The sequence below is a fragment of the Pinus tabuliformis genome, chromosome X, assembly GCF_031772625.1.
Source record: "Pinus tabuliformis cultivar Carrire ecotype Pingquan chromosome X, CPIR1, whole genome shotgun sequence".
Lineage (NCBI taxonomy): Eukaryota > Viridiplantae > Streptophyta > Pinopsida > Pinales > Pinaceae > Pinus > Pinus tabuliformis.
In genome coordinates, this window is record NC_142308.1 from 1,595,092,573 (window position 1) to 1,595,117,902 (window position 25,330).

The following is a 25,330-nucleotide window of genomic DNA, read 5'->3' on the forward strand; positions in this document are numbered from 1 at the left end:
TGCTTTCACTTTGTTGTTTACCCTTCCTGAGGGACTGCATCTATGAGTGGTTTTATTACCCAGCGTCTTAACCATTACATGTTTTGAGCAGTTCCTCCATTGCCAGAAGAAGTTGCTACCCTTTATACCACTCATTCCTCTAGGACGAGTCCTCTTTAAGCTCTTTTTTGACTCGTAAAATATGAAAAGATTGCCGAGTTTTTCCTTTTTAAACTCGTTAAAAAGGAATTAAAAGGACGGTCCACTTACAGCTCTTTTCTAACCGTATCAGCATGAAAAGATTACCGTGCTTTTGTCATTTCAAGTTCGATATTGGTTATAAAACGACGTGTCTTTGATCACTTTTTTACTTTTTCGGATCAGGGCCAATAATTATGAAAAGTACTCCTTGATTGTAATGGTCAAGAAGTTCTCTCAAGTATTATTTTATACTTTTTCGGACTTGGGGGAAACAAATTTACGAAAAAGGACAACCATGGAGTTTTCTTAAGTTTTTCTTCTGACTCCCTAAAATTGAAAAAACATCGAGTTTCTCCTATACTGGACTCGTTAAAATTTAACAGTAAAGGACCTGTTCAATTTTAAACAAGAATGAACCACTCCTTCTTAGGGTTGGAATTTTAAACTAAGTTGAACTCATCCGAAGGATGAGCTTATAACCAAGCAAATGTTATCCTCCTCAAGCTTGTCAAAAATAAAGAGGTACTTGCCAGAAATGGTGGGGGAAAAGAGAGAAAAATGAACCTGTTTGTTATACTTTTTGTTTTAGAAAATCATTTAACCACTCTTGAACATGACACTTTTTGTTCACCTAGGTTGGGAAATCCTTTGCCTAATAGTTAATCAAACCATATTGAAATTCTTCAGCCAGTTTCTGGGTATTAGGTTTGGGTGAATTGTCACCAAACCATCTGCAGTTTCATTATGTGTTCAAGAGGTCAGTTCAAATAAACCATTCATCTGCAAAATATCTATCATCCATCTTGACCATCCCTGAGTTATTCCTTGCCAAATATATTTCTTCAAACTTGATCTATGATTTCGTGTTGTGGGCTTGCCTACGACGGATCGCTTTCTATCGACTTCAGCTCATTATCTAGAAAGATGATCTAGAAATTGTCAATACCTTGGAATCTGCATGCCTCAATGGCAGGTTTCTCGCTTTCGACGATAGGTTGCATCATTGACCTTCGATCAAAGGATTTTGTGACATGTTCGACATCAGCTCATCTATTCACATTTCATGGATTGTATTGAGTACTTTGAGAGCCATTGACATTACTGGTGGTTTCTCTCACACTTGTTAACAGTTCACATCATTGACTGGTAATCAAGTGGTTTCTACCATGTTTGACTTTGACACATTCATTCACATGGATAGAATCGTACTAGTTCAGGAAGCATAAATCTAGACCCTGGTGTTATAGACATTTTTGTGCCTTACAGCTATAAGCATGAAATGTCCATAAACCAAGGGATCCTAAGGTCCTAAAGATGTTGTTCCAGCTCCTAAAGAAACAAGGTCAACAAATTACAGCTTCTCCCAGAAGTTCTCCACCAGAAACTGCTCAAAACTAGTCAAAACATGATCATTTCAAGTGCTCCACTAGCTGGCTGCGTTGCAAAGCACCCAAATACACTGTCTAGGTGTGTTGCAACGCACTTGAATGCACTACCCCGGTGCGTTGAGCGGGAAATGACAAGTGGCAGAGTCATTCAATGAGGTGGAGAGACAATGGAAGCTTCCAGAATCTTCTCCAATGACACTTGCCTCACTGAATTCGACCACTGATGAGTAAGAGGCTCTTAGTCTCCAAGTGGAAGCAAGAATTGACAGAGAGAAGCCACTAATCAACTCATGGGATGACTCATCCTCTTTGCATATATCTATATATGGATCCCTCACCAAGAGATCCGGAGGCTGGAATTTTGTACATTGCAGAGAATTGCTGTTGGTTTTGTGATTGATATCAGAGTATTGGGTGATTTATGCTTTGTTGGAGGTGAAGAAGGGATTCTATACTGGGAGGCTGATGCTGGATCAGGACTCATTGGTTGTACCTCCTCCTGGATCTTCTTGTTTTATCAATAAAACTACTTGAGTTTCTCCTACATGCTTGTATATCTGATGTGTGTTATATTTGTATGTTTAGCTTAAATCTGATCCTAAGCTTTTTATGAACATAAATCTATGTCTTTGTGTAGTTTCTCTCTTCTGTGAACTTGCAGGAACTTGGTGACGCTAGGCAAGTGAGGGAGCAGATCGGTGGAAGCTGGCAAAGAGAGGATAGATTGGATCGAACAACTAGCGCAAGACACAGGTCGGTTCATCTTAATCATCTTCGTTTATAGTTCATAAAGAAGAATACAAGGGTAGTTTTCCTTGTTTGTTTCTGAGGTCTCTGTCACAACCCTGTGGGATAGGGTCGTTCTGAATAGACACTTTTCCTGAAAACAAAATGGCGACTCCGTTGGGGATCGTGTCTAGTTAGTTTATTTGTGTTTCTATTGTTGTTCATCTCATAAACTTAGGAGTGGCGAATCGAACTTCATTTGCCATTTACAAATGCAAAGTAGAGATCTGCTACTCTAGTCCATTCACTGGGCATGTTTATGATCTGAACAGTTGACTCACAAATGATCTGATTACCCTTTGTGATAGCTCTCAAACCTCTTGTAAATCAACCCTCTGATTGTACACATTTGATTGCTTTTATCCGGCCAAAAACCATAGATTAAACTGCAAACCGTGATCCAGAACCCAGAGAAAATTCTCGTTTCTGCTTCAGCGCAGGCTCTGTGAAGAGACTCTGCATTTCAGTGCAGTTCCCGAGAGGGCTACCTGCATTGCAATTCAGTTTCTCTGTGTAGCAGGTGCGTTGATCAGCCTAGCCCTGCCTAGATGAGGTTCTTTGCTCATTTTTTCCAGTTTTGCCTCTGATTTTTGCAGCCTGTGATCAGTGTGTTTGTCTATCTAAAAGCCCCTTTTCTTTGCCTTAATTCCGCCTCAGTTGTATAAAATAAACTGTATTTGTTTTTGTGTATTTGTTACGTCATTTACAGTTTCCCGTTGCGAAAGTAAACTGGTCATACTATAACCCTTAGATCTAGATCTGTCGTAAGTGTCGTTTTGATCTTAGGAGAAAGTTTATTTGCTGTTGACAGTTGATTACGCTTTTACTTTTGCCTTTGGTTTGAATTTGTGAATTTCTAGTGTCGAAACAAGTGTTTACTTCAAAATCATAAAGTGTCGTAATCGTCTCTACCTTTTGATTTCGAAAAGAAACTTGTTTGTGTTTTTCACTTGAAATCGAATTCAAATTTGTGCAACAACTTTCTTTTTAGGCATCAATATTAAGAAAGTGAAAAACAAATACATGCACAAGTGCATTTGCATATTGACAGTTTGTATGGCTTGATTTAGGAAAAGTGCATTTACAGTGTGCTCTTTGCTCTTTGAGAAAATATTGTGTCTTTATTTTCCCCTTGTAGCTAGGATTTTCATTGCTGAAAAGAGATAAAAAGCTTGCTTATCATCTTTAGACTGCATTTTAGGAATTACATCTACATCTCGTGGTGAACCCAAAAGGAAAACTTCATAAGAAAGATCAACCTAAAATAAATTCAATGAACTTAACAACGCTTTGTAATTTAACGCACAACATCTAGAGGTCTAGGCTAGAGACGTATTCCGACGTCATAAAGCCTGGTAACTATTGTCCTCACTGTTGGTTGGGTGATTCCTCCACTTTGAGACGATAAGTGCCAGTACGGACTTGTGCTCCCACGTACCGTCGAGTATATATTGGGAGACCCCTATAGGCATAAAACCTTTATCCATAGGAAGCCGTGTCGGCCGCCCTACTGATCGCAATGCACTGAACACAGCATTCGGGAAGATTGACCGCCGTACCCTAAAAAGTATTCTGCGGTTTTGTGATTGGTTTGGCACTCCCTCTACCTAGACCTCCAGAGCAGTCCCTTTCGTTCCTTTTCAGACTCCTTAACGGAAAAGGTCCATCTGAGCAGTTGTCACTTTAGGCTCATTAAAAATCGAAGGCGAATAGAGTCATATTTTGTTTTTTCTCGACTCTTTAAAACTGAAAAAACAAAGTTGTGTCAAAGCGTGTTAAAATTTATTTTAAATAGAATATTCATACCCTTTTTCCTGCGTTGATCTTTAGGTTGAGAAAATGGAGCCTACCAACCAAGGAGTTCCCCTTGGTGGAAATCCTAGTCCCTTCTCCTCTTGGGGAGATGTTGGTGCACCCCATATGGCCACATTGTCACTTCCAGGACTGACGATAGGCTTGCCAGTTTGGCTCTTCTCAACCAATGTCGTTCAGAACACCACTATTCCTGAACAGTCGAATTAGCAGTTAGACGAGTCCAGAGTTACCCACCAACCTTCTACTTCCTCTAATTCTTCCTCTCTTCCTTCCTCTTCGCTTGACGGGACTGGTAAAGCTAAAAACCAAGTTCCGAAGGAGAAGAAGGAAAAGAAGAAGAAAGAGAAAAAGAAGAAGGAGCCAAAGGCGAATAAGGGAAAATGAGTGTCGTTTAATGAAAATCCACACACAACACCGACCAGGCCTAAATCGCCATGTGTCATTTGCAGAGGAGACCACTTTCACAGAGATTGTCCTTGCATCCCCCGGATACTAAGGGACTGGTCTCCTCGTTTGCACAATCTGGTGTCATCAACCTCTGGAGATCATGTTGAAAGCACACCGTCAACTAGTGAAAGTGAAGCCCCAGGACAAAAAGGGAAAGCCAAATTTCCCTGTACATTGTGCGAAGGCGACCATACCCTCCACCGTTGTCCCTTCTTAGACGAGGCTAAAAGAGTTTTGGATGATCGTCGGGTTTCACCGTTACAACTTCCTCCTGGATATAAAAAACTCTTGCCGAGTCCGTCACCAGTTGAGAACCCAGCTAGCCCACTCAAATGGTCAGCTGAAGTGTCTATCATTGAAGATAAACCAACTAAATCCATACCAGACGAAAGTCAAAAGGTCGAGGTGGCAGTTGACCCGGTCTTGCTTTCAGAGGTTTTATCTTCGAATGATATAGTCATTGAAGAGGATAAGGATGACACCATCCAAATTCTCTTCATCAACACAGACTCCGACGAACACGGGGGAAATCCACCCATTCTTTTATCACAGGAAGGAAGTTCGTCAGAGCCATGCCTGGCCGTCTACTCGGTCCCACCTCCAAGCAACCTAGTTGTATCCTTCGACTGGAACCAACTAGGCAGACCCCATTTGCCAGCAAGCATACCATTCCGAATTATCGTTCAAATATACAGAATGGTCATGGCTGGCACCATCATAGATGAGGGGGCGTCTGTGAGTATCCTTTCCTCTATTGCTTGGAAAGCGCTTGGTTCGCCATCGTTGTTGCCTGAAATGAGAAATCTGACAGGCTTTGATAAAGGAACCAGTCGACCTTTAGGGATCCTTCCCGATGTGCCCATTACATTGAGAGGGAAGACAGTTCACCTGCACGTCATGTTCGTTCAAGAACCTTTGGATTATCACCTACTCCTTGGACGAGACTATATTTATTGCATGGGAGCCATCGTCTCCTCACTCTTTAGAGTAATGTGTTTTCCGCACGAAGGGAGAGTGGTCAAGCTCGTGGACCAGCTTTCATTTCCCGGATCACGCATAGCAAATAGTCATATACCATCCCTAAATGGTCTCTTCACGCAAGAAATGTCTCAAGTCCCAGTCCGTCCTCCCGATGAGCGCGAGTAATCCGGGAGGATATGACTGAAACCCAGGGGGCATGCGTCCTGGCCTGCTTCGGCAGGAAAACTTCGGGTATAGAGTAGGTTTCCGCGGGAGAATATGACTAGTTTGTACCCCATCCATCGGTGGAAGAGGGGTTATTCTAGAATAAGGTTCTCTTGTCAAAGTTATGTGAGTTGACAGACGGAGTCACTCGCCTTTGTTTATCCCAGTAGACATCGCCGAAGAAGTGTTTTGTTTGCACCGCGAATAGAGCAATCTTTGGGTGACCTGTAAGAGGTAGGCCTCTCCTGATAGAACGAAAGTTTTGTCTGCAAATTGGGGGGTAACCTTGAAACCATATTTTATACCTGGGGGCATGCAAACCTTTTAGAGTGCAAGTGAAGGGCGACTATTTATTTTTTAAATTTTTAGGTCCTCCCTTTAAACCCGTAGGCTAACCCTTTAAACTCGTAGGATTAGTCGTCACCTAACTTGCATAAAGAAAGGATGTGGGGCAAAAATCTAAAAGTTGTTGTTTTATATGAGACATTCTTATCATATGACTGGATTGATCGAGCAGTTTTAGCACATAGTTCAAGCTCGTTAAAAAATAAACATAAGACCGAGCAAGTGTTTCAATCCGCGTTTAAGCTCGTTAAAAAATGAACTATCCTCTGGTAAATAACCACCGTGAATGTAGCATTATCAACCATTAAAGCCTTGGTCGTGTTTGCACCGTCACCTCCACTTTTCCATTGGCCGGTCATTCACCTCCATTTGATTGTTTACCCATTTTGAGGAACAGCTGCGAAGAGTGATTTCACTAGCCATCCTTATGACACTGCTGTGATTGGAAAATTCCAAACCTTACCTGGAATCAGCTGCTACCCATTTTATCACTCGTTCCTCAAAAGACGAGTCTCCTTTAAGCTCTTTTCATCTGACTCGTAAAATATGAAAAGATTGCCGAGTTTTGGCCTTCCAGCTCGCTAAAGCGACCGGAAGTGCTATCCCTCCTCTAGATTTTAATCTTTTTGGACCTGAGGGATTATTGCACAAAAAGATCGAGCGCTTGTTTTGTTCAGCTCGTTAAAATTATCAAAAATTCATCCCTTCTGTATTATTTTATACTTTTTCGGACTTAAGGGATTAGATGACGAAAAAGGAATTTCGGAGTTATCTTTACGTACCTTTTCAGACTCCCTAAAAAGGAAAAGGACCGAGTTATCTTTGTCGTTAGGCTCGTTAAAAAGATTAATAGCGACAAACTTGTCTTTAGACGAGAACGAGTTTCACTATCTCTAGGCTCGTTAAAACATAGCGATGGGTTTTCCCGAAGGGCAAATTATAGAACAAGCATATGTTATCCTCCTCAAGCTTGAAAAAAATAAAGAGGTACTGGTCAGAAATGACTGGGGAAAAATTGGGAAGAAAACTCAAAGAAACTTTATTGGTAGCAAGTCGCTCTTGAACATGACACTTCCACTCCGTGCCAGAGTCGGGTTGGGTTGTTTCATTCACCGATCACATCACCATGGTCACGCCATACCATCCACATTTGGGGTAAATGCTACCGATCCATCACATAAGTGTCGCCGACATGTTCAAGAGAAGTCATTCGTGTCCCATCCACTACCATACATTATACTTCACTCTTTCATGACCGCCACCCTGAACCGTATGTCACCAGATCGTTTTCACCTCCATCAAAATCATTTGCTCCGTTCCGTGTCATTGATGTGGGATTCATTAAGGCCCTCCTTTGATGGATCGCTTCTTGTCGACATCAGCTCATTATCCAAGAAGTTGATCTAGGAACACCCCTTCAGTACTTTGAAGCTTGCATGCCTCAATGGCAAGTTTCTCACTTCCGGCGACAGGTATACATCAATGACCTTCGACCGGAAGATTTTGCGTGGTGTTCGACGCCAAGTCCTTTATTCACACCACGTGAATTGTACTGCAGTACCTTGAAGGTCATTATCATTATCGGTGATTCCTCTCACGCTTGTTAACAGTTTACATCATTGACTGGTAATCAAGCGATGTCTTTCCATGTTCAACTTCAAAACATTTCTCACATGGATCAACTTGTACTTAGAGTGAAGATCGGACGAGATTGAAGACCCCGGATCTAGTTTCATCCATCCAGGCTGCGATATATATTCAGGAAAAATAAAGACATTGAAATGTACAGCATTGCAGCACAGATAATCATCCTACCAAAAGGATGATGACTTCACCAGAATCATCAGTCTACCATCAGACGATTGTCTGTCCTATGTACATGAAAATGAATTTATAAAGCTGAGCATGGGAATGCCCGCCTCAGCTAGATCATGAAAACAGTATGAAAATAATGTATTGTATTGTATCTCATTACAGGTCTCCTCTCCAGCATTAGAAGAACTTCGGATCCTCCTAATAAAGCATTTCACCCAATTACGGCCTCATACTTTAGGGGGCAACTGTTATAGACATTTTTGTGCCTTACAGCTATAAGCATGAAATTTCCATAAACCAAGGGATCCTAAGTCCCTAAAGATGTTGTTCCAGCTCCTAAAGAAACAAGGTCAACAAATTACAGCTTCTCCCAGAAGTTCTCCACCAGAAACTGCTCAAAACTAGTCAAAACAGGATCATTTCAAGTGCTCCACTAGCTGGCTGCGTTGCAAAGCACCCAAATACACTATCTAGGTGCATTGCAACGCACTTGAATGCACTACCCAGGTGCGTTGAGCGGGAAATGACAAGTGGCAGAGTCATTCAACGAGGTGGAGAGACAATGGAAGCTTCCAGAATCTTCTCCAATGACACTTGCCTCACTGAATTCGACCAGTGATGAGTAAGAGGCTCTTAGTCTCCAAGTGGAAGCAAGAACTGACAGAGAGAAGCCACTAATCAACTCATGGGATGACTCATCCTCTTTGCATACATCTATATATGGATCCCTCACCAAGAGATCCAAAGGCTGGAATTTTGTACATTGCAGAGAATTTCTGTTGGTTTTGTGATTGATATCAGAGTATTGGGTGATTTATTCTTTGTTGGAGGTGAAGAAGGGATTCTATACTGGGAGGCTGATGCTGGATCAGGACTCATCGGTTGTAACTCCTCCTGGATCTTCTTGTTTTATCAATAAAACTACTTGAGTTTCTCCTACATGCTTGTATATCTGATGTGTGTTATATTTGTATGTTTAGCTTAAATCTGATCCTAAGCTTTTTATGAACATAAATCTATGTCTTTGTGTAGTTTCTCTCTTCTGTGAACTTGTAGGAACTTGGTGACGTTGGGCAAGTGAGGGAGCAGATCGGTGGAAGCTGGCAAAGAGAGGATAGATTAAATCGAACAACTAGCGCAAGACACAGGTCGGTTCATCTTAATCATCTTCATTTATAGTTCATAAAGAAGAATACAAGAGTAGTTTTCCTTGTTTGTTTCTGAGGTCTCTGTCACAACCCTGTGGGATAGGGTCGTTCTGAATAAAACCTTTTCCCGAAAACACCTGGATCTAGTTTCCACCATCTAGGCTGCGAGGAATTTTGTTATTCATTATACAATGGACTATTCATAAACAGATGGTTGCGCCCATACTATGTCTACATATGTCTATACTTGTGATGTATTACAAAATCATTCCTATATCAAAGCAGTTTAGTTAGTTTTCTAGTCAGTTTTGATCTGAGTATGGGAATGCCTATCTCAACGATGATATGTTCACATATATATATTTAGTATTGAATTTTTTTACAGGTTCCAACCAGGGTGTCCACAGGATGATCCTTGAAATGATAAAGTACTTCAATCTTCTTAGATGACAAATGCTATCCTCATCTATTATAGACTTCGCACTTTAGATGGCAATCTATTGCACAAAATATTGTCACCATGACATTTTTCAATCGGTGTGAGTCTATCACCACTCATACTTTCCTCCTTTTCAAGTCTTAAACCTCATTTCTTCATGTCAAGCCTTGAAAAATAAGAGAAAGCCCTAAAAGTCTCTAAAACTCTAGTTCCGCACTTTCTCTTAGCATTACCTGCGGTCCCACACCTACTGGTCATGTCCCCTGCGTACCTGATAGCTCTGTCTTTGTGTAATGGGTGCGGACCCCTGTAAAATTCAAAAAGGTGCAAGTACATTCTTAAAAACTCACTTTGAGTCATTTCTAGAAGCTTCTAGCAGGACTCTTGAGGTGGCAAGTTCGCTCCTTAACGTTCATGCATCCCATACCTTAAGGAGCTAACCCCCTGATGTGAGGAGCTTATCCTTTTGAAGGAGGACTCTATCCCTTCATAGGTGAACCTATAACCTCCTTCCTTTGCACTATAAAATGAAGCATTGGGCTGGTTACTGAAGAGGTTGAAAGCTGAATATTTTTTAGGTGAAATGTTGTTGGAATTTAGTCTTCCTAATTGAGCTTGAGAGGAGAGATTACATACCTTTTTTGATCTCATTAGGAAGAGTGTGAGGCTTGTCAAAGTAGAGGAGATTCCTGTTTGGACCCTAGGAGGAGCTTGTACATCATCAAGGCACCAAAGGTTGTAAAGTTCTTCTATTTTCAAAGTTAATACAATCAAATTTATTTTTATCAATAAGCTGTGTTTTATGGTTTATTTCATGGCTTCCTTGATCACCATGATGAATATGATTTATTATATTGGCTATGCAGGTGTTATTTTATGTGTGCGTGTTTGTGATTACAGGTTCTCAAAAGGAAACTCTTTCGGATGGTCGAAGCGTGGCTACCACAAACTAGCATTGGACTTAAGGTAGGGTCTAAAACACCTCTTAGTTTTTATTAATGAATCGCAATATATTTAGAGAAAGGTATATTTGCTTGTCCTATTTGCTGCTAGATATCTTTTGATACTAGGGAGATTGGTCTTGTCTGCAACAACGATTTATCCAACCAACAATCACCAAGCCTTGGCATTCTCATGACCTCTAGAGAAATATTTGAGCAATAGGATGCATCCAGAAAACAAAGATCTGTACAGGAAATTGCAATTTCTGTTGGGTCCCTATAATACTAGTGATTACCCCATTACTATTGTAGTTATACCTCTTATTTATATTGTTGTGCCCCTATTACCCCCATATTGTTATTTCTGTGCCCCATAGAATCCCTCTATGGTTATTTTTGTGGCTTTATATTATTATTGTTAGGTCGGCTGGATTATATTGTGACTCCTTAGACTCCTATATATAGAAAGGAGGTTTTGTCATTTGTATCATCCAAGAATTGTTCATTTATGTAATGTAAAGGAGGTTGCCCCCTCGAAGAGGCTGAATTCTAAGGTGTTGATCTATCTTTTCTATCTTTTCTTGAGCTGGTTTCATAACATTTGGTATCAGAGCTTTGGATTCTAGGGTTTCGCTCCTCCAAACAGGCCATCGTGGAATTTTCGCTATAACTTTTTTTTTGTGACGTTTCAGAAGTCGAAAAACAAACCCATTTGAGAAGAATTGGCGCTGAACCTTGGGTCCAAATTTCAGAGCTTTTTGCGTGATATTTTCGGAGATATGATCTGAGGAAGTTGGCCTTTTTGCAGAATCCTGAATTACATTCAAAACAGGTGACCTCGGGAAAATCGTCATAACTCTCTCTCTGAGGATCGGATTGAAATTTCGTAAAAAGGTAAAAAAATAGGACGGAATTTAGTTTCTTGTGTGTGTGTTTTAGATTCAAAGGTTGAAACAGTGACCCGTGGCACGTCGTACAAGTTCGCTCTACTGAACCAGTCTAAAAGCAAGTCACTGTGGGAGATTTCTCATAACTCTTCCTTGGAGAATCCAATTTGGCTCAGACTTGTGGCATTGGAAAGAGGATGCAGAAGGCTACTGCAGGTAGCAATTTCAGAACTGGATGATCCGAAATTACAGAGATACATCAGATTCAATATCGGGCTTCTATAAAGTGAAAAAAGGTGTGTAGTTTTTTTTATTATTTTTGTGTAAGTTTGGTTTAACGAAATTCAAAGGGCATAGTAAAGCATTATTATCGGTAACTGATGCCCCGAGGAAAGAAAATGCAAACACCTAGTAAGGAACCTGAAAGCTCTAGCATGACTCATGAAGAAGAAGAAGAAATGCTACATGATATATCAAAATTACAAGAACAAGTGCAACAAATGTCACGCTCACAAAATCTAACAGAAGCTAAGATAAGTGGCGTGGAATCTAAGATAAAGGGCATGGAAGCTAAGATGGATGATTCGAAGACAGATTTGAAGAGAGACATGGCAGATTTGAAGATAGATTTGAAGACAGATATGGAAGAATTGAAGAAGTTGCTACAAGAAAGGGTCACTAATGGTGAAAAGGTAGTAAAGGAAACTCATGATGAGAACAAAAGAAATGTTAATCATGATTCCATAGATGCTAATGTTGGATCGAAGAATCACCATATTCCAAAAATCGATATGAGGAAGTTTGATGGCAAGGATCCCGCCACATGGATATTACAGATGGAGCAATTCTTCGATCTCAATAATGTGCAAAATGCACAAAAGGTACGTATGGCAACTGTATATTTGGAACCAAATCAGTTTGTATGGTATCAATGGCTTTGCTCTCGTAAACAATTTATCACTTGGGCAATTTTTACGGAAGAATTGATAGCACATTATGAAGATACAAAAAGCAACACTTTTTTTAGCCAATTGATAAGTCTCAAACAAAAGGGTTCAGTAATGGAGCACATTGAGGAGTTCCAAAAATTGAACATAAGGGTAAAAGATATTCCAGAGGAGCATAGGATTGATGTGTTCATAGGGTCTTTAAAGGATAATATCCAACATGATGTTCGCCTTTGGGAACCTGATTCATTAGAGAAGGCATTCAGGTTAGCAAGAAAAATGGAAAGCAAAATTATGGCAACCAGGAAGCATACCACTCACAACTATAAAGACGGAAGTGTTGTTGCCCCTAGTCTTCCACAACCTATAAGGTTGACACCACAAAAATTGGAAGAAAAAAGAGCAAAAGGGCTTTGTTACAGTTGTGATAGCAAATACACTAAAGGTCATAAGTGTGCTGAGAAGAAATTATTCTACATAGATTGTGAAGAGGAAGAAGAAAAGGAGCAAGAAAGGTCAAAAGAAGAAGATATACTCCAGGAACAAAGCCTAGATGAAGAACAAATAAATCCGACCATATCTTGTAATGCATTGGCAGGAATTACCACTCCTCAAACCATCAAGATAGAAGGACAAATCAAGAAGAAAAAGGTAATAGTGTTGATTGATTCAGGAAGCACCCACAATTTTATTCATTGTAGGGTAGCAAAAGAATTGAATTGCTTCCTATATCCAGCACCAGAGTGTCAAGTGATGATTGCAAATGGAGGAACAATAAATTGCTCTGGAAAGTGCCATAATATCAAGCTATCCATGGGAGAATATGTATTGACTAGCCCAATGCTTTCCATTCCAATGGGAGGTGTGGATGTTGTACTAGGAGTCCAATGGCTACAATCCTTGGGTACAATAGCTTTTAATTTTCAAGAACTTTTCATCAAATTTTCTTCGGAAGGAAAGGAAGTTGAATTAAGGGGTATTGCAGGGAAACCAGGAAAGATAATCAGCTCTAATGGTATGACAAAGCTTCTAAAAAAGGAGCAAAGAGGTGTAATTGCACAATTATGTTCGCTAGATGTTTCCACATTGGAATCATCTATTTCTCCAGATCTCCAAAAAGTCTTGGACAATCATTCCAAGGTATTTGAGACTCCCAAGGTCTCCCACCTATGCGTGATCATGATCATGCTATTCATCTGATTCCAGGAAGTGTTCCTCCAAACATCAGGCCGTACAGATATCCCTATGTCCAAAAAAGTGAAATTGAACGTATGGTTGCAGAAATGCTAGAGGCTGGTATAATTCAACCGAGTCAAAGTTCTTTCTCAGCTCCAGTAGTATTGGTGCACAAGAAGGATGGATCATGGCGCATGTGTCCAGATTATAGGGAGCTCAACAAGCTCACTATTAAAGATAAGTTCCCCATTCCTGTTATTGATGAATTACTGGATGAATTGCATGGATCAATTTACTTCACCAAGTTGGATCTTCGTTCGGGATATCATCAAATCAGAATGAAGATTGAAGACATTCCAAAAACGGCATTTAGAACTCATGAGGGTCATTATGAATTTTTGGTCATGCCTTTTGGCCTTACCAATGCACCTTCAACATTTCAAGGTTTGATGAATTCAATTTTCAAACCATTCCTTAGAAAATTTGTGTTAGTATTTTTTGATGATATACTAATCTACAGCAAGTCTTGGAAGGATCATGTTGAACATGTTGACAGGGTGCTACAACTATTGGAGGAGAAACAATTATATGCAAAAAGATCCAAATGTTTCTTTGGAGTCCAGGAGGTGGAATATTTGGGTCATATTGTATCTCATGAAGGAGTTAAGGTAGACCCTAGCAAAATTAAAGCCATTAAGGAATGGAAAATCCCCACATCCATAAAGCATCTGCGAGGATTTCTTGGGTTGACAGGGTATTATCGCAAGTTTGTTAAGAATTATGGGAGAATAGCAGCACCTCTAACAACATTATTGAAGAAAGATTCATTTTCATGGACTCTGGAAGCAACAAAGGCCTTTGAACATCTTAAAGAGGCAATGTGCCAAGCACCGGTCTTAGCTACACCGGACTTCACAAAAACCTTTATTGTGGAATGTGATGCTTCAGGAAATGGAATTGGTGCTGTTCTAATGCAAGATGAAAGACCCATTGCTTTTGAAAGTCGTCCAATCAAGGAAAAGTTTTTAAGCAAAGCTATTTATGAGAAGGAAATGTTGGCAATACTCCATGCACTTAAGAAATGGCGACCCTACCTAATGGGAAGACACTTCAAGGTAAAAACGGATCATGATAGCCTTAAATACTTTTTAGAACAAAGATTATCCTCTGAAGAGCAACAAAAGTGGGTCACAAAGATGTTGGGTTATGACTTTGAAATCATCTACAAAAAGGGGAAGCAAAATGTGGTGGCAGATGCACTCTCAAGAAAGGATGAGGATGTGGAAGCATTGTTGTGTGCCATTTCTATTATCCAACCAGATTGGATAAACGAAGCAAGGGAGGAATGGAAGAATGACGAAGAAGTGTGGGCACTTATTCGAAAGCTACAACAAGATTCCAGTACTTCTGATACATTTAGCTGGCAAAATGATTCGTTATGGTACAAAGATCGCTTATACCTCTGTAAGAATTCCCAGCTAAAACAAAAGATTCTTATGGAATTGCACACTTCTCCCTTAGGAGGGCACTCAGGATTTTTAAAAACTTACCACAGGGTTAAGAAGGAATTTTTTTGGGATGGCCTTAAATCAGATATTCAAAAGTTTGTGGCGGAATGTTTGGTTTGCCAGCAAAATAAAGTTGAAACAATTAAGACACCGGGTCTATTACAACCTTTATCCATTCCAAGCCAACGTTGGGAGGAGGTTTCAATGGATTTTATCACAGGTTTACCCAAGTCTGAGGGAAAGAGTGTCATCATGGTGGTAGTTGACAGACTTACCAAGTATGCACACTTTTGTGCATTATCACATCCATTTAAAGCCAGTACAGTTTCTACTGCATTTATGGAAACAGTTCAAAAGCTACATGGAAACCCAAAGATTATTGTAAGTGACAGAGATCCCATTTTCACTGGAAATTTTTGGACAGAATTATTTTCTTGTCTTGGTACTCAGTTAGCTCATAGCTCATCTTATCATCCTCAATCTGATGGGCAAACTGAGATAGTAAACAAATGTTTGGAAGGATATCTTCGTTGCTTTGTATCTGATAAACAGACACAATGGGTCAAATGGTTGCCTCTGGCTGAATGGTGGTATAACACTTCCTTCCATACAACAACAAAAATGACCCCATTTATGGCACTTTATGGGTATCAACCACCATCCATCACATCATATTTAAGAGAAAATTCTAAGGTTCAGGCAGTGGAACATCACATCGAACATCAACAACAAGTCCTCCAACTCTTAAAGGATAACCTCGTGTTGGCACAAAATAGAATGAAACAACAGGCAGATCAACATCGCAGTGAAAGAAGTTTTGATGTAGGTGATTGGGTATTCCTACGGCTACAACCATATAAGCAAATGTCCCTAAAGCAAGCTAAGAAGGATAATAAATTATCACCAAAGTATTATGGTTCGTACAAGGTGTTGCAAAAGATTGGTACTATGGCATACAAATTGGAGCTTCCTGCAGCTTCTCGATTGCACCCAGTTTTCCATGTTTCATGTTTAAAGAAGGTTATAGGTGACAAGCTCCCAATTCAAACAATATTGCCAGAACTTGATGAGGAAGGAAAAATTATATTGGAACCGGAAGCAGTCACAGAAACAAGAACTCGACAGCTACGAAATCGATCAATTTCAGAGTATCTTATCAAGTGGAAGAACTTATCCGCTGAAGATTCCACATGGGAGGATGAGAATTTTATGCAGAAGTATCCAGAACTACTCAAGCGTTGAGGACAACACCTTTTTGAAGGAGAGGGGCATGTTGGGTCCCTATAATACTAGTGATTACCCCATTACTATTGTAGTTATACCTCTTATTTATATTGTTGTGCCCCTATTACACCCATATTGTTATTTCTCTGCCCCATAGAATCCCTCTATGGTTATTTTTGTGGCTTTATATTATTATTGTTAGGTCGGCTGGATTATATTGTGACTCCTTAGACTCCTATATACAGAAAGGAGGTTTTTTCATTTGTATCATCCAAGAATTGTTCATTTATGTAATGTAAAGGAGGTTGCCCCCTCGAAGAGGCTGAATTCTAAGGCGTTGATCTATCCTTTCTATCTTTTCTTGAGCTGGTTTCATAACAATTTCTCTAAGAATATTGTATGATCACTAAGATAAGTGAAAGGATTGTAATAAATGGCATGATATAGCTATAATAAAAACTCATGGATCTAAAAGTTTGTGGCATGAAGCTACATCAAGTTCTTGAAGAAGTAAGCTCTATAACTCTGAGGTAGTTCTCGACTTTCATTACGCGGAGTCGCATCCTTATAAATGCTTGTGTATTTTGGAAAAGTGAAGTAATAAAATCGTCAGCTAGATATTTACATAGAGATAACAACCCTAGATAGGTAGCATCCAAAATTCCATGGTAAATCCAAAGATTGGGAGCATCATAGATATCCAAAGTTACTAGTTTTCTATGGTTTTAAAAATAGGAGGCAAACTTTTAAGTTATTTACAACCCACCACAAATAGACTTAGACTGTTGACCTTCAAAGAAACATTGAGAGACACTTCCATCAAGTATATCCCAACGATGAATCTAGCATTAGGAGTAGTTAACGTTATTGCACCATAATAAATTTACCAAAGCAGAAGCACGATACTACCATAAGAACGATACTGCCATAATAATGCTCACCACCTCAACGATATTAGTTTCCAATTAATATCAATGATTCCAATACCTTAATATGAACACTTACAAGATGTAATACTTGTGCCTCCTCCACCTTCCATTTCTATAGATTTCACCTACGATGATTTCACCTACGGTGATTTTTCAAGAGGAGTTCAAATCTGCAATCATTTTTCTGAAATTCTATACAAAACTACAAAAAATAATAGGAAACCCATCATCCACGAACTGTCATCAGAACAATTTCTACAACACATATGATTTTAAATCAACGATATCTCCCTCAGTCGAACTCTGATTCGGCAGATTTGTTTTTTTGAATTCGAGTATTTTTTCACAAGGAATCTAAATATGTTATTTTTGTTTCTAAATTTTTCACTAGAAATTTCAGATCTGATCTAGAAACTCACCACCCAAAACATTCCTGACAAAAAAAAAAAAAAATGAGAAAAAGAAAAGTCTTCCCACTTTTCCCAAGAAAGTGAGATGTGGAGGTCGTAGCACGTGCATGAAGATAGTTGAATATTTTTGAAAAAAATTGAAACTAAAGTATGCATCAAACCCTCATTCCCATTGAGTTGTAACCTGAATCTATACCACTGATCCAGATCTTGCGGGGAGGCCCCCAAGATCTAAAAACTTGAAATGGATCTTGGGGGCCGAGGAAGGCCCCCAAAATTTAAAAATTTTAAATGGCAGAAGAAAAGTGGAGAACACAGAGTAAACAAAACCACAATTTTTTTTTTTATTAAAACAGAGAATAATTGTAAAATCTACATTGTCGTGACAATATGTCCTTTTACAAAATGTGACTTGTTACTTATACCCTTTTTTTGGTTAAAATGCATAGGTAAATACCATGGGTGGGTAAATACCATGGGTGAATGAATAGCATGGGTTGATGTCATATACAATACCATGGGTGGATGCCACTTACAATACCATGGGTAAATTCCATGGGTGGATGAATACCATGGGTAAATTCCATGGGTGGGTGAATACCATGGGTTGATGTGATTTTCCATTTGGATCAAAGTAAGTGTTCATAGTTAAAAAAAATATGAAAAAAAGAAAATAAATAATTATAAAATATGCACTTAGATTATGAGTGTCTTAGTACAACCCATTTTTTATTCGCCCAAAATTCAGTATTTCACTAGAGAGAGATATTGTTGACCACAAAGTTCAATGTATCACGAAAGATAGACCATACGCCACACAGTTCAATTTATCACTACAAAGTTCCATATGGAAGTATAATAGAAGACTACAAAATTCAATGTATCCATCAACATAGAGTTTGATATGGAAGTATCATTATAAATCATGGCATTTAATGGAGTATCACTAGAAACCATAGAGTTCGATGTGAAACACTTGCATAATTATCTTGTAGATTTCAATGTATGTACACCATAGTGTTAGAAAGAAGGACAATACTAAGGGGGGGCGGGGTGAATTAGTATTGTGAGAATTTAAAAATTTCTTTCATAAGTGAAGAATACTAGGAAACCAATACATACTTTAACAACCATTCATATAAGCATCACAAGAATCAAAATAAGAAGCATCTATCAAGCATATATATTCTTCAAACTTTATCTTCAATTACTTTCACACATGCAATCTTCTACTTGTTGTTGAAAATTTCTCTGGATACAACTATAAGGAAGCTACTACTCTCTAATTTATCATCTAATACTAAAAGGAGCTACAATTCCTAATTTATCAACTACTACTAAAATGATCTCCAACCCCTGATTTTTTTCCATCCACTACTAGAAGGAGCTACAACCCCTGCTTTATAGGTTTCCACTTGCTTGACCTCCTTGATTTATCTTTCTTTCCATTTTCAAACTCAAATCATAAAGGCCACATCCTTTCATAAAAGAAATAAATTTGTCCCTAATCACATACCCCAATCACCACCAAATCACATTTAACATCATTTGATATATGATCAACATACAACAACACCACCAATAGAAATAACGTCAACCCATGAACAAAAATCTTCTTGCAAATTGAATTATGCTTATAAAGAATTTGAGCTGATATTTTTAGGTTTAAAGGTTTAGTTAACTTCAACACTTAATTTTCATTGAATAGAGGGTTGATCTTAGTATATTCATGATTTCTAAGTTATGTTACATCTTCTTGATTTGGTCTTGAAGTCTTCAATCTCTGCTCTACTGTCTCTATGAGGAAAACCAAGTTAAATTGTCAATTTTCTCAATCCTAGAAAATATCAAGGTTTAGTAGTGACTTTCCAAATTTGTTGAACTACCATATTTGACCAATTTTCCAAATACGCTGCTAAATATTTCCATGTTGCTAAAAAATTTTCCAACTCATTCTTGTTGTGTTTTACAACTTTACTAAATTATTGGTTATGGTTCTAGACCATCAGGTTTGTCCCAATAGCACCAAATTTCAAAGTTGTTGACTCGTTCATGTCATAGGCCCTTAGTATAAGCCCATAAGTCCTTAAATCAAGACTATCGATCAACCACATCCCTTGGTCACAAAACAATGTGAAACCATCACACCTAAACATCACCATGCCCTTTGTACTATATCCTCGAGGGTTTAGTCATCATGCAAAAAAATTTGTTCCCTTGGTTACCTTACGAATACAAAACCAAGTCCTGGTGCCAAGACTTTAGCCCCATTTCATTTCCATAGAAAAAAAAATGGAGCATCTTTGTTTTCCTCTGGGGTGAATCCTTTGGGCTTACATGTCTTGGTGTAACTACTTCTCAACCAATAACAAAATAGTTACATTGTGTATCATTGCCATTTTGCATGACATCATATCATGGTGCCTCATTAACCCAAAAATAAAACATGCAACCTCTTTAAAAATGCCAGAGTGCTTGACCATTCACGGTCTAGGGTGATTTTCCCTATGGATTCCACCAGGCTTCCACTGTGCAATTCCATTTGGTTTACATTCTCCACTTCTTCCAATTATGCTTTCTAGCTCATTCATAATCTCCCTAGCGTTTTCAACATGTGGACTCATGAGAACTTCTAGGGTCATTGTTATGGAATTATGTGTTTGTCATCATGTTTTCCACCTTTACAAGGATTCCACATGCCACTGAATAAGTGTTGCAACATGTTATTCATTTTCAACCCACTTGACCACCCTAAAATTCCAAATCGTCATGCCACATATCAAACCCTCATTGATCACATCATCATGATATCGTGTCTCCAAATCATCTATTTTGTCCACTGATAATGCAATGTGCTTATTTTTTTGGTGGTGTTTGTTAGGGTCCTTTATAGGATTGCTTGATTATAGTTGATCATTATTATTTTTGGGATGTTGGAAATAATATTTCCCCCTGCAAATTATTTCCAAAGAAACACCAAGCACTAAGAGTTAGGGAGATTTTTGCATATAAATGTTTGGATCAGACTACATGTATTTTCATTGGAAAGATCTCAAAAACAGCTTTCCAACACAGAAAGCACATAAAAAGACATAAGTGAAAAATAATTTATTTTGAAGTATTAAAATAAATTCAAAAATAAATGAATAATCAAAACTTTAAAAATAGATGAAAAATCCACTTATTCCAAAGTGCAAAAGTCAAAGCAATGAAAGGCCCCCCACTCATGCATTAATTCCCCCCATTAGCATACGGATATGCGCATATTATAAATAGATGGTTATGAATAGGTTTCGGACCGACATTTAACCAAAGGGGGGGTCCAAAAAGTGTTTCTCACTTTTACTATCGTTTAAAGTTGTCACCCTCACCTAATTTTGGATCCCCCTCCCCCTAAACCTCTTACTCCCTACCCCTCAGAAATCCATTAACTGTTTTGGTTTGAATTCTATAAATATGGGGGAATGGATTTCAGGCGATTATGAAACAAATACCGTGTGGATGCAAGGCTAAGTAAATGCCATGTGGATGGCAAGGCTAAGTAAGTTCTATATGGATGGGAGGCTAACTTAAAGAGATCATGTGAGACCAGGGATGGAAGGTTACTAAGTGGGTAAAATGGAAGGTTACTAAGTGGGTTTATAGGCAAAGGAGTTAAACAATTTTACACTCACAAGGAGTAAAATAATTTTACAACTACAAGAAAAAGAAGTTCATGGGTGCATGAAAATAAATTCATGAGATAAAATAAGAGGGAAATTTTGCAATCATATGTTCATGAAAGTAATGCACAGGTGAGAAAAATAGGGAGCTTCATATAAACTAGTTTTACACATAAGAGAACAAGTAAAAATGAGTTTTTATAGAGAAGCAAGATATTTTTGTTTTTACAGGAATAAAAGTCAAAAAAAAATGTTTAACCAGCCATGGATTTACAAAAAAAACAACACATGGTTTTTGAAATTCATCCAAAGATTTACAGGAGTAATAGGAAATTTACAGGGGATGCTAAAAGGAGAAATAAGACATGGTATTCCAAAACAACCATGGATATTTGAAAGTATATGGATTAGAAAACATGATGGATTTATAATTCATTCTAATAAATACTTTGAATTATGAATTTCATTTAAAAGATGATGGATAAGACAATGCACATAACAGCAAGATAAACAGGGACAAGAGTGCATATCCAGCACAACATTTCATAACAGAATGTAGTAGAAAGATGGACAACATTGCATATCTAGCACAACATAGGGACGACACAAACATCTACCAGAAAGACAAACAACATTGCTCATTCAAAGGCCTAGTCACCACTAGAATGCCCATTTCTCGAGAGGTAGCCACAATCAGCAACAATTCACTTTAAAGGTTGAACATAATATCAGAAATAATATAGATTTCCTATTACTTAGTTGTAATTTGGTAGATATTGTTTGTAATAATTTTTATTCAGATCTTTCCAAAGATTATTAGAGAATATTTTGTAAATCAATTCCTTTTTTGGGATTTGATATTAGTTTAGCAGAAGATATTAGGTTATTTTGTAAATTAATCTATAAATATTTCATTGTTTGAAGTATTAAGGGTTGATTTTTGTATGTAATTTCCTTCTGCATATTGTAATTTTCAAAGTAATAGAGCATCAATAATACAAGGACTTCTTGTGGTGTACTAAATGGTGATGTGTCTCTTCTGTCTATTTGTTTAAACATTGTTTTTCCTTTCTCTGTCAAACTGTGATAAATAGGATTTGTTACTTAGAGCACCCTATTTTGGATATTGATAATTTTAATGATTTCCAACTGAAGTCAGATCAAGGAATTCTTAGTTTCTCCTTGGTTTCCACTTAACCTTACACCAATTCATTTAATTTCTAAAAAGATCCAAATAGTGCAACCTAGATTGCCCTATGAGAACTCCTGTAAAAATTGATACAAAATCCAGTTTAACTTATAGACTCCATAGCCCAATGGAATTCTAACACTCAAATCAACCAAACCTTTCAAACAAAAAAAACAAGTAAAATCATAACTAGCCTAAAACTTACACTAAAACAAAGCTAAATTAAACAAAGTGATCCCTCTGTGAAGCTCACAAGGCTAGATCCTAGCTTCCAAAGTGGTTTTGATGTTGTCCAACTCAACAACCTTAAAAATACAAAATGAAAACATAGTGGCGACCATACTGAGGACCTATGAACATTTCAGGTTCCTAAGAAAATCATATCACGTTGTGCCATTCACCTAGCTTCAAGAACTCGAAGCTCAAAGTTTGCATGGTGAATCCCTTATCAAAGAATCTAGAATTGTAAATCACTTATGATGACTCCATTACATTGTGGATTGTTTTCAAAATGAGTTCAAGAATACAGCACAGGTATGCTCCTATGGACAGATCAAGAATTCCAAGTTTTCCAAATCCCATGCCCAACAGTGATTGGTTAATTTATCTTCCATTGTTTAAAGATAAAAAAGGAGATGATGTTGATGTACATTTATTGAGGTTTCATATGCACATCCTTAAGATTAAAATCAAATTTGATGAAGATTGTCTTATGAACAATTTTATGTCAACTTCGGAGGAAAAGGCTAGATCTTGGTACGAAAATTTGTCTGCTGTATATGTTCGTTAAAGCATTTTCATGCTATTTTTTGTGAGAAATATAGAGAGGATTATCCATATTTGTTGCTGATTCAAAAATTTTGTGATCATTTTGAAATTTTTATTCAATATGTGAAAGATTACCATGATCATGATCGGTTCACAAACAATGAAATACTAGAGGCTTTAGAGGGAAATCATTTTCAACATTATGAACAAAACGTAGAAGTCTTGCTTGAATTTTTTTCCCCCGAGGAAGAAAGATGTGTGTTGTCTATATTTTCATGAAGATTCCCCATAAGAAATAATTCTTGCAACACCACAACAAAATGATCAACCAGAGGCAAAAGAAGAAATTCATAGCCTGAACCCGATCAAGAAGAGGACAATAGTGAAAATCAGTAGGATATTTCAGATACCATGGATGAACACATTAACACTGTGGTTGTCTCAATTGCAAAAGTATTTGTGCCCAAGATGGCTACTTTAAACAAATCTGATTGTTGTTTAGAGTAGAGACCATCAAACAAATCTGATTGTTGTTTAGAGTAGAGACCATCAATATCCCAATGAAATGCCCATGTAGCCCTTTTCCAAAAGTATTTGTGCCCAAGATTGCTACTTTAAACAAATCTGACTGTTGTCTAGAGTCGAGACCATCAATATCCCAATGAAATGCCAATCAAGTTCAATGATGGGCCCTTCATATATAAAGGCACTTTTGAAGCGGGTTGTGGCTAATCGAGGCTTATGACCCACATCAAGGTTTTTGTTTCCTTTTCTTTTTTTTGAGTGAAAAACCTTAGCCTCATGAATAAAACTTCTCTATATAATGTCGACACCGGAAATATATACCAAGTCCATTTTCCACTTTAACGAATTATCAAATAAACTATCAGGTCCACAACCTAGATCAATGAACGATTCTACATGAGATTTGATAAGATGATGCAATGCATATTTTGTTATGTGTTTTAATTCTATTGTGTTATCAACATATTCTGATAGCGTCAATATTGTTGCTCTTCTTTGTGAATATATCATTACAAGGGTGTATAAGACAATGCTCCAACATTCCCTGTAATTCTCGTCCAATGAAAAAAAATCGACTATCTACAATCTCTTTCTCTAGCAGCCACAGCTCCCATGCATGCTCAATTCTGTCGAAGTACTGACAAACTTGTGAATGCACCAGCCTTTTTATTCCTACCCAATCCTTCCAAACCTAAAACAAAAATGAATGGGCGCTTCTATATTTACAAAACCCATATAACACAGGAATAAAGATCAGCTCGTAAATGTATTATAAAATGTTGGTGATAGAACGATGAATCACTCGATCTATAGGAGAAGGATTGTCATTGGACGTTTTTATTTGACCTTGGCTTTGGCACAAATACGCATTTCATCGGCAAGGACTGAAACGACCCATTAAGTAAAAAAGAAGAAGTGAACCATATCATAATGCAATATCCACAGGAAGATGCCAACACACCAACTGTATGCCAAAATTGTTAATGCACCAATGTCATTGATCTATATGATATAAGCCGATGGCATTCCAATATCGCAGTGTCTCTAATATATCACTGCACTACATAATTCCACATTCAATATCGTGAGATTGAAACTGCATGTCAGAATCTGTCATTTTTGCCACCTTGCTATCTATATAATTTCAATTGCAAATTTATATCCCAACACTCCGTAATATATTAATACGAACACTGCTCCAAAAATATATGATTGACACGTGTTTTCTACCACCAACTCCAGTCATATATCACCCATACCAAATACATGATATATATATATCATTCTTGGAATAATATTGACACCCTGTAATACATCAACATAATATATAAAATTTTGTATAACGCAGATAGTCGAAAATCATTGGTATTCAAAGAACATTTTATCAATATGGAAAATCATGCCCATAGCCTGCCATCGTATCTGCCTATCAACCTGCCAATATATAATAATATATGACAGAGCCAATTTTAGAGACTTCCATTCGAATGATTTCACCCAACTGTGTATGTGTGCTACCTCTACATGGGTGCAGACCCACCCATCTAATTCATAGTCTCCAAATCTCTCTATTGGCACGAAGATTATTTATCATAACGCTACCATATCTACTCTCA